The following is an 11,239-nucleotide window of genomic DNA, read 5'->3' on the forward strand; positions in this document are numbered from 1 at the left end:
TATCTCACAGAGTTTGAAAAAGACCACCCCCCCAAAAAAAATGCACGAAAATTGAGGGCGGTTGGCGGTGTCACTTACTTGGGGAGGGTGAGAAGTGGGGGATATAGAAACGAAAAGAAAGGTCAAGTTTGCAGTCTGGGGCGTGCAAAGGCCTGAGACCGGCTTCTTAGCTCCTCTTATTTCGCTTCTCTCTGCCCATTTTGTGGTAAGAAGGGATCTGAAAGGTGAGGGTTCAATCCCTGCCTCGACTTCCCCAACAGGGCACGCACAGGCCTGTGTTCAGACCCTGAGAGAATATCCAGCCGGTATCTGGTTCCTGCGCAGTCGCTGTTCTGCTCGACCAACGCTCATCCTCAGTCCCAAGGGCACGTGGCAGAGGAGGCGGAGCTGAGCCTGGGAAGAGAGGGGCTCAGCTGCGCAAGACTCTGTGTACCCGGGACGGAACCGCGCTTCTGTCTCGTCTTCCTCATTTTGAACGGTCCTTCTGGCCACAAGCACAACCTACCTGCGGCACAGAAACCAGGGCCATTGCCCCAAGGCCACGTCTAGGTACTCCCGGAGGCCGTTCTATAGTCCTGTCCTTTGTGTTCCCTGAAGACCTGCCTTGAGTCTCAGGATTCAGCTGTGCCACAGCTAAGGGGTAGAAGGGGGGCAGTGGGCACTCTTGGGGACACAGTGCCCTAGATACTTCTGGCTCGGAAGTGTGTGGATCTTCATAGTTTTCAGATTGCCCTATTGTCTCTCCCTGCCCCCCACTTCCATGATCAGCGGCAGACGGAGCCTTCCCTGGCCATCCTGCCCTTGCTTCTGTTTCCAAAATGTTCTAAAAGATTAATTTCATTTTATGTACGTGAATATTTTGCCTTCATGTATGTGTGTGTACCACGTGTGTGCTTGGTGCCGGCTCAGGTCGGAAGAGGGAGACAGACCCCCTGGAACTAGAGTTCCAGAAGGTTCGGAGCCACCCTGTGGGTGCTGGGAACCAAACCTGGCTCTTCCACAAGAAGAGCAAGTGCTCTTAACTGCTGAGCCACCTCCCGGCCCAAGTTGCTTCTAAATGAGGAAAGAACTTTGCCAAGAGTTTCTGGGATGAAGAAGCAGGTCTCAGATCTCAGTTCCAAAATCATTAGTAAGACAACCTAGAAACTGCCAGTGCACGGTTGTCTTGCCTGGTGTGGTCACAGCTGTAGCCCCAGCACTGGGGAGGCGGAGGCAGGCCGTCAGATCAAGGTCACCCTTGGATCCACAGCTGTGTGAGACCAGATCGAAAACAAAAAGCAAGCAAGAAAGGAAGGGGCAGGGCAGGGCGGGGGTGGAGAAGGAAAACTTAGAATTTGGGAGCTGATTTTCCTGGGCTGCGAGTTTACGTACGATTTTCCTGTAAGTCAATGTTGGTGTTTACTGGGCCTTTTGTTACACAGAGAGGAGAGGTAATGGGTACAAAAAATAGGCTTGGCCTCTTGGGGCTCGGACTCTCACTGGGGAAACAGAATGTCCTACTTTACTTCCTAGTGCTGTGATAAAGACCACGACCAAAAGCAATTTAGGAAGGAAAGGGGTTATTTCATCTTACACCTCCTGAAACCAGTGCCCTTGAGGGAAGCCAAGCCAGAGACTCAAGGTGAAACGTAGAAAAGGAGCTGAGCAGAGACCATGGAGGATCATGGTTGGTTACTGTCTGGTCTCCATGGCAAGCTTCTTTTATACATCCCAGGACCACCGCCCCAAAGGTGGCTCCACCTATAATGGGTCGGGCCCTCGAAACATGAATTATTATTCAAGAAAATGCCCCAGAGACTTGCCCACAAGCCATGAAGGCGATCTCTCAGTTGAGGCCACTCTTCCCAAGTCAACTGACAAGAAACAAAGCGGGGTACTGAGTATAGTCACGTACTGAGTGTAGTCACGTCAACACGTCAACACAACACGTTGAGCAACTCAGGGCTATTAATGGCCCTTGGCAGGGGTGGGGAAGTCGGGGTAGGAGTTGAGCTGGAAGTAGGGGAAAGTGAAGAGTTCTCTGGTGGCGGTGGGCGCTGGAAGGGGACAGTATGTTCTAAGCTATTGGTAATACACTAAGTGTGTGTGTTGCTAAGAAGGAATTGCAAAATCAGGTTATCTGAAGTGCAAAAAGGGAACAGGAGGAGACTAGCAAGATGGGCAGGCAGGCAACTGGCGGGGCTTATAGACTTGCTTTCTGAACCTTTTTGCTTTGTTTTGTGTTTGTTTTTAAGACAGGGTCTCTCTATATAGTCCTGACTGTCCAGAATCTATGTAGATGAAGCTGGGCCTCAAACTAACAGAGATCCAACTGCCTCTGTCTCCTGAGTTCAGGAGCTTGCTTCTCTATAGGAACATAGGGAAGGCATTAAGAATTTGGAGAAGCTGGGAGTCCTGGTTTCCTTTCTGTTGCTTTGTTAAAAATTCCAGACCAAATGCAACTTGGGGGAGGAAAGATTTATTTGGCTTACACTTCTGGGTCACAGTACATCACGAGGGGAGATCAGGGCAGGCATTCAGTCAGTAGTCAGCCACGTCATAGTCACGGTCAAAAGCAGAAAGAAACAAGCGGCCCGAAGCCATCTACTGCTGTCAGGTAGCCCTTTCTTGTTTGGTGCAGTGCAGGAGCTCCTGTCTAGGGAATGCCCACAATGGACTGGGACTTCCCATGTCAATCAACAGTCAAGACAGTCCCCTAAAGGCATGCCCACAGGCCTGATCTGGGCACTTCTATAGCCGAGGTTCTTGACTCAGATGATTCTAGGTTGACATAAGTTGACATTTAAAACTATCACATTGGGCAGTGTGACAAATATATGTGTGTGTGTGTGTGTGTGTATGTATGTACATGTGTGTGCATGCATGTATGTATATATGTATGTATGTGTGTATGTATATATGCATATATGTATATATGTATCCCAAGACTGGGAATGCTGTGGTGGGAAGATCTGAGTAGCAGCCAGTCTGGACTTTATCCTGAGACTCGGTCTCCAAGAGGAACGTTTGAAAAAGGAACGGGCGTGTAGTTCAGATGCCCACTGTGAAAAAGGCCCTGGGTTCCCCTGCAGCACTGCAAATGGGAAAGAAAGCATTTAATAAAAGGATACAACGTGTGACCTTGGGCGGAGGTTGTTCTTTTGAAAAAAAAAAACTTAATTTTTTTTATTTAACTTTTATGCCTGCATGTATATATGTGTACCACGTGCATGCCTGGTGCCTGAAGGAGCCAAGAAGAGGACATCAGACCCTTCAGACAGGAGTTAAAGATGGTTGCGAGCCACCATGTGGGTGCTGGGAACTGACCCCAAGTCCTTCGGAGTCATACCTCCAGTCCCTTGGTGGTTGGTTATCGCATGTCACCCAGGTTGGCCTAAAACGCTATATGTAGGGAAGACGACCTTAAACTCCTGGTCCCCCTGCCTCCACTGCAGAGATGGGATTATCTGTCTCAACTAACTGGAGGGGGTGGGAAGAGATGTGATCAGGTTTGGTTTTATTTTCCATGCCTGTGAAGGTAGCCACAGCTCTTACCACTGTGCCACACTGCCACCCCTGCAGATTTTAAAGCCAATGGTATAGTCTTCCCTGGCAGTGAGTGGCCTGAGGACCCCAGCATGCTGCTGGATGCCGCTGGAGGTTTCCCCGGCTCCTACCTTATCACAATTGCAATCACTTTTGCTTACATTCAAATTATATATAGCATTCTAGTCAAGCACAAACATCTCTCCTTTAGCCGTTGTCTTTCTATGTCAAGGGCTGGCATGGCAGGTTATTCAGCAGCATGTATACACAGACACAGCCTTGTGGAAAGCCCTGGATACCTGAGGGTACAAACTGAGGTGGGCAGGCGTGTGCTAGAGGTTGCTCTGAGGCAGGGACTGGTAGCGGTCGGTCGGTCAGGCAGCCGTCACGATAAGGAAAGGATCATGACGACGAGGTCCAATCATGCACACTCTGTTCAGCAGCGCTGTTGGGTCGCACTTTGTCTAGAGAGGGGTTGACACAAGATGTCTAAAGTCCAATGCCTGCCTCAGGCATCTCCTCACCTGTGCCCTACCCCCAGCTCTACCTCGCAGGGGTGTGTCCCTGGGCCAGGAGAACCCAAGGCCAAAACGCTGAGTAGTGAGGGAGGAGAAAGGAAGGAAGGGAGTCTGCTCCAAACACTCAGCACCTGTCCACGCTTTTGATCAACATCTCTGAAGCAGGGAGGCTGCTGTCCACGCTCTGACTCAGCCCCTGGAGGGGAACTTCCCATGTCACGATCAGCTTGCTCTGTTCTTTTTCTACCAAGAACAGAATTTGACCTCATCTATCCCGGAGTTCAGTGGACAGTATAGAAGGGTGCGTTCCTCAGAATCACGGGCCTGGGGCATGAGAGCCATGTTGTCATAGTTCCTCAGCAACCAGCATGTTTTCTGATGATTAAGCACAGCCTCTTTGTTATAGATAACTCTTTAAGATTTATTATTTTTAGTTTTATTTGTGTGTGGTGTGTGCAGGTGCCCTTGCATGCCAGACATATCAGCTTTGCTTTGGAGCTGAAATTACAAATTGCTGAGAGATGCCTGACGTGGGTGTTAGGAACCCAGCTCGGGGCCTCTGGAAGGGCAGGAAATACTTTTAACAGAGGACCCATCTCGCTAGCCGTCCCTCCCTCCCAAGGTTATCACTTTTCAATCTGTGGTTAAAAAATACAAAAGAGGGCTGGAGAGATGGCTCAGTGGTTAAGAGCATTGCCTGCTCTTCCAAAGGTCCTGAGTTCAATTCCCAGCAACCACATGGTGGCTCACAACCATCTGTAATGAGGTCTGGTGCCCTCTTCTGGCCTGCAGACATACACACAGACAGAATATTGTATACAAAATAAAAAAATAAATATATATTTAAAAAAATACAAAAGAGTTATATTTATTTACTTAATTTATTTATTTACTTTTTTATTTGAATGCACGTGTGGTGCGCGCGCGTGTGTGTACACATGCCTGCAGAGGCCAGGAGACAGCCTGGGCTGTCATTCTCAGAAGCACTGCCTATCTCCTTTGAGAGGAAGCATCTCCCTGGGACCTGGAGCTCACAACGTAGACTAGACAGGCCGGCTAGCCACCCCAGCAATCCTCCTTTCTCCACCTCCCCAGTTTTTTAACAGGAGTTCTGTGGATTGAACTCGGGTACTCAGGCTGGCAAGACGAGTACTTAATGACTGAGATCTCTCTCTAGCCCTTTAGTGATGGTTATGTTGGGGGACAGAACCCAGGACTGCCTTGGGCATGTTTAAGCACGTGTTCTGTCTCTGGGATATTGCTGCTGTTTTTGGTTTTTTGAGCCAGGGCCTCAGAACGTACCCCAGCCTGGTGTGTTTCCTCAGTGTTGAGATAACAGGTGTGTACCTTCTCAGCCATCTTGAAACACTTTATACATTTTTCTTATGTGTAAGGGTGTTCTGTCTGCATGCCTATCTGTGTGCCGCGTAAGTATATATCTGAGGAGGTCAGAAGGGCCCTGGATCCCCTGGAACGCGAGTTATCCGTGGTGTGAGCTGCCGTGTGCTGGTGATCGGGCAGCCGGTGCTCTGACCCTCTGAGCTGGCCATGTGACCCCATCTTAGCCCCTTTAATGGGTTCGTCTCGGGTGGGGATGCTGCCCAGTGGCGGAGCACTTACTAAGCATTCATGGTGCCCAGATTCGATCCCCAGCATTTCCAAACAGGCAGCAAATCCCCGTGATTTGCTGTTGGAGCGAGGGTACCTGGGAGGGTCAGGAGGGAGGAAAGGAAGGGGGAAAGTGGTATAATTCTGTTTCAATGAAAACATATTTTAAAACAGCATGATGCTAAGTTAAAAAAAAAATCCACCTAGAAGACTGTCACATGATTCCATTTAAGTGGGACCTTAGGAGGCGGAGGTAGACGTGGTTTCCATCTCTTCAGGGAAGGGGTCCTCACAGCGCTGAGAGCCTGAGTTAACTGCGGTGTGTGCTTCAAGGCCGCAGGAGGGCAAGACAGGGAGTGCACGTGTGTTCCCCGAGAGTACTTTGATCAGCAAGCACTACAACCCTACAGCCTTGCCGAGCCATACATCATCCACCAGCACAGGACAGAGCTATAGCCAGATAAGTCCCTTTCCCACCTTCACGGCCTGGGGACTGTGTTGTGGAAGCCATCGGCATTGTGGGGGCTACACAGCTCCCCCTTGCATCCAGACTGTGAGCAACAGCCCACACCCTGAGGGCTCCTGGAGGTGGGAGTTCCCCCAGGCAGCTGAGACTGTGGGCTATAGCAGCGCAGGGGATCGTAGGAAAGGCAGTCTTGTAGCTGAGCACAGCGATGCATACCTTTAACCCCTTGGGAGGTTGAGGTAGGAGGAGCAAACAAGTTCCGGTCCTGTCTGGGTGGACTACAGGATGAGTTTCAGGCCAACCTGGGTAACTTAGTGAGACCCTGTCTCAGACATTAGAAGAGGGCTGGGGGTGCCCTCAGCAGTGGGCACTTGCCTAGATGGGGGAGACTCTTGGTTCACTCACCAGTACTACAAATATGCCTGGAATCCCACCTCTAGGAAGGCAAGTGAATTTGAGGCCAGCCTAGATTATATAGTAAGGCCATGAGTGTGTGTGTGTGTGTGGGGGGGGGAGAAATAGAGCGAGAGAAATAAAGAGAAGGTGGGATTGCCGCTCAGTGGTAGCGCTGTTACCTAGCATCTGTATGAACCTGGATTTGATCCTCCAGTACTGGAAATCTTGATTATTAGGCACAGAGGCACACAGACCTATAAAGTCTGTGTTAAGATATGGCGCAATCTGGAACCTTGGCAGTTTGGGTGAGGACCACAGTGGCTGACAGCCTATGTCATGCAGAGAGAACTTGAATGTGGATTTTATTGAAAAGAGGGTATTAGGAGGGGAGGGAGGAGAGAGGGAAGGGAGAGACACAGAGATAGAGAGAGAAGGAGAGAGGGAGGGAGGGAGAGAAGAGGAAGAAGGAGAGAGGCAGAGACCTGCTTGACTCAGCTGGCCAGGAAGAGAGAGCTCAGGGTGGGTCTTGTCTCTTAAAGGGACCTTTGCACCTGTGTACGAATTAGGGCCTGCTTGCCATATGCAGGGAGGTGACTGTGCCAGGTTCCCAGGGGGCACCAGGATGCTAACGGATTTCTGCAGATCTCTGATTGGTTAAGACTGATGCAAACATCGAGAAGCACTGCCCTCTGCTTTTCCTGAAGGTCACCCATCGATAATTTCAGGTTGGGTATGGTGGCACAAACTGGTACTTCCAACCCTGGGAGGCCTTGGCACGAAGATGACCAGGCGTTCTAGGCCTGCCTGAACTCTACAGAATGAGGACCTGACTCAAAACATTCACAGCAGTTCCTCCCAGATCTATGCCCAGCCTGCGGCCAACTCACCCTCAAAGCTCCCCTCAGTGTTTCTTCAGCTGATCATACAAGGACTTTCAGGCCGCTCTGTGCTTCCTCCTGGGATGGCAGCCAAGGGGGTGATGAAGGGGAGAGCCCAAGTGAGTGGTTCTCTCTGGCATCTTATCTTCACAAAAGCAGCCCCGAGCAAGGAAACATGGCCGCCTTGTACCTGTGCTCTCATGGTCTACACAAAGGAAGGCTGCCAGAGGCTGGGGGGGGGGGGGGGCTGCAATCCCAGCCACAGAGGCAGGAGGATACTTGATTGTGAAGCTTGATTAAAGTCCAGACAACACAATAAAAAAAAAAGTCATCTGGGGCTAGTGGTGCACACCTGTAATCTCAGCTCTGGGGAGGTAGAGGCAGAGGGAACATGAGTTCAAGGTCATCCTTAGGTTTATAGTGAGTTTGAGGCCAGCCTGAGCTACATGAGAGCCTGTCTCAATAACCATGTCTTAGTTTGCTTACTACTGCTGCGACAAACACTGACCAAAAGCGTTTTGGGGAGGAAAGATTTATTTCATGTTTCAGCTTACAGTCCATCGTGGTGGGACACCAGGGCAGAGACACTCAAGGCAGGAACCTGGCATCAGGAGCTAAGGCAGAGACCACTTAGCTGCTCCCTTGGCTTTCCTAAACCCAGGACCGCCCATCGGGGGTTGGCGCCGCCCACACTTGAGCTGGACCCTCCCACAACAATCAATCAAGAAAATACTGCAAGGGCTTGCCTAGTAGTTGATCTAATGGAGGCGTTTTCTCAGTTGAGGTTCCCTCTTCCCAAATGGCTCTAGCCTGTGTCAAGTTGGGAAAACAAACAAACAAAACAAAGTAACTAATCAGGACAGCTACCGTGGGAGGTATCCACCCGAGTGGGCTACTTGGGCACAGGTGTAAGCCGATAGTCTTTTTTAGCCCATTGGCGACTACACTGCTGTGCCCGGGGGTCCTCGTGAAGCACCGAGTCTTTCTCAGGGTGAGCTTTTAAGCACAAAAACCATGTTCTGGGTTGACATTCTACAGTGAACAAGAGCAGTTAGCCAGACTCTGAACTGCAGAAGCCAAAAAGCAAGATACATTTAGAGACTTTCCCAGAACTATGAACTTTGATGGTTTAGCTCTTTGTTCTCATTGTGGCAAGTAGGGCTGTGTGCGGAGTTTTATATCCTGAATGGTAGTTCCATCATGGAATCCGTTGTGCTAAGGTCTGTGGTCTGCTAAATTACCAAAATAAAACCTCAGCAAGCTAAACAAAGCAGCCCTGGGTCTGGGGTGTGGCTCAGAGAGCACTCTCCCAGCACGTGAGGCCCTGGGGTCCATCCATAATACCAGACTTAGAAGTGCCACCAATACAGTGTTTACAAGCTAACTCCTGCCTCCAGGGGTCACTATCCCCCCACAACCAATTTCACCCCTGAAATTTGTCTACGTCCCTGTTCTCCTCTATACAAACAGAAACACACAAGTTATGAATTTTGCTGGCCAAGTGGGTAATTTCACGGATTGCCTTTCTGATGCAGTGAGTTTGTATATTCTGTAACAAATTTGTCTTTGTCAGTTTGTTCTAGCAAACCTTGGAATCTTTTAACTTTGGTGACTATACCCTGGCACAATGTGCTCAGGCAAGCTCATGGCTCTGCTCTCTGCCAGGAAGAAAAGTGATAGGGAGGGCCAGAGAGTGGGAGGGCCTGCCTCCTCCTCTGGCAGCATGGGTATAAGAAATTGCCAGGAATTCTTGTATAAATAGAGGCACCAACAAGAGTAAGTATTAGGCTGGAGAGATGGCTCAGTGGTTAAAAGCACTGACTGCTCTTCCAGAGGACCCTAGTTCAATTCCCAGCACCCACATGGCAGCTTACAACTCTCTTTAGCTCCAGACTCTGGGAATCCAATGCCTTATTCTTGCCTCCCCTTGGCAGAGGTGCGCAATGGTGCACAGACATACATGTAGGCAAAACACCCACACACATAAAAATAAATAATTAAAATTTAAAAATAAGCCTTTGTTGGAGCTGGGGAGATGGCTCAGATGTTAGAGCACTGGTTGTTCTTTCAGGGGACCCAGGCTCACACGATAGCTCACAACTTCCTGCAACTCCAATTCCAGGGATCTGACCTCTCTTCTGTGTGCGGAGTTTTACATCCTGAATGGCAGTTCCATCATGGAATCCATTGTACTAAGGTCTGTGATCTGCTAAATTACCAAGAGTGCCTCCAAGAGTACACGGTATGCACCTGGACATACAAGCAGGCAAAACACAGATAAGTAAATAAAATATTTTAATTAGCCAGGTGTGGTGATACCGACCTTTAAACCCAGCACTCGAGAGGCAGGCAGATCTCTGCAAGTTCGAGGTCAGCCTGGTCTACAGAGCAAGTTCCAAGACAGTTAAAGCTACAGAATGAGACCTTGTGTTATAATCTGATGGCCTGGTTTGTCACCTGGATACCTTGACCCTTTAAGAGACAAGTTCCACCCACTCCCAACCTCCCCCATTTTGGCAAGTGGATTGACTCTCTCTCTCTCTCTCCTTCTTTTGGAGAGGCAGCTTTTGCCTCTCTCCCTTCTCCCTCCTTTTCTCCCCTTTCCCCCCTTCTTCCCTTCCCTTTCCCCTCCATAACCCACTAAATAAACTCTATACCCAAACTCACTCTGCATGGCACATCTGTCTCTCACCTGCCGCAGTCTCCCACCCACCAAGGGACCCTCTGAGACCTCTAGTGACCCGCCACTGCCCCTCGTGGCACAGGCCTCCAATCCGCCATGTCTTTATAAATGATAACACCTTGTTCTAGGGGAAGAAAAAAAATGTCTCTTTGGGGTCACCACCGGTGCCTGCAGCTGTTCCTGGGCTCTCAACTGTGATGTCTTCTGTGCAGGGTGCGGCAAGAACTGAAATCTTCTGGATGACTTCAATTGCCCAAGGCAGGCTGAGTAACAGCCAGGTGACATCCTGGGTCACAGACTTTCTTCAGGTGTCTCTGAGTGAGGTCCTGGGATCAGTTTGGTCTCACTGTTACCTAGTTACAACACCTGAGCTTGGGAGGCCAGCACTGATACACAGTGATCTAATAATTAGCAGGAGGGAAACGTGCTTGGATGTAGTCTCTCTCCAGAGCTCGAGGCTCACAGACCTGGTAGCAGGGACACACCCTCTTTTCTCTTTTCCTTTTCTGTGGCCTGGGCCCTGCAATCATGCACTCAAGGAAAAAACCCTGCTCCAGTCACACCGCCAGCCCTCACTTGCTTCTTTGTGTGTGTGTGTGTGTGTGTGTGTGTGTGTGTGTGTGTATAGGAGTGTGTGTGTGTGTACACGTGGGTGCTCATGTGCATGTGTGTGTACACATGTAGGGGCACAGGACATCAGGTATCATTTCTCCAGTGCTATCCACCCCACCCTTTTGAGAAAGGGTCTCTCACTGGGACCTGGGCCTCGCTGATTAGACTGGCTGTCCAGTAAGCCCCAGGAGTCCTGCTGTCTCTGCCTCCCTAGTGCTGGGATTATAAACACACACCATTACACTTTACTTTTTCAGTGGGTGCTGGGACTTGAACGTTGGTCCTCAGAGTCACTCAGCAAGCACTGAGTGATTTACCCCCTGAGACAGCATGCCTATGGGGAATTATCTTGCTTGCCTTAAAAGACATAGGAGCCCTAACCCGAAAGCGAGCAGCACCCTGGACTGTCTAAGATTATTAAGCACGCTTGCAAGCATCACTCTCTGCTATTCTGTGGTTGTGCTATAAGCAGCTGCTTTGAGTTTCTGCAGCTGTGAGTCTCCTGAAATGATAGACCATCTGTAACCTGAGTTGTCAGTTAAAATAAACCTTT

The sequence above is a fragment of the Myodes glareolus genome, chromosome 6, assembly GCF_982192425.1.
Source record: "Myodes glareolus chromosome 6, mMyoGla1.1, whole genome shotgun sequence".
Classification (NCBI taxonomy): domain Eukaryota; kingdom Metazoa; phylum Chordata; class Mammalia; order Rodentia; family Cricetidae; genus Myodes; species Myodes glareolus.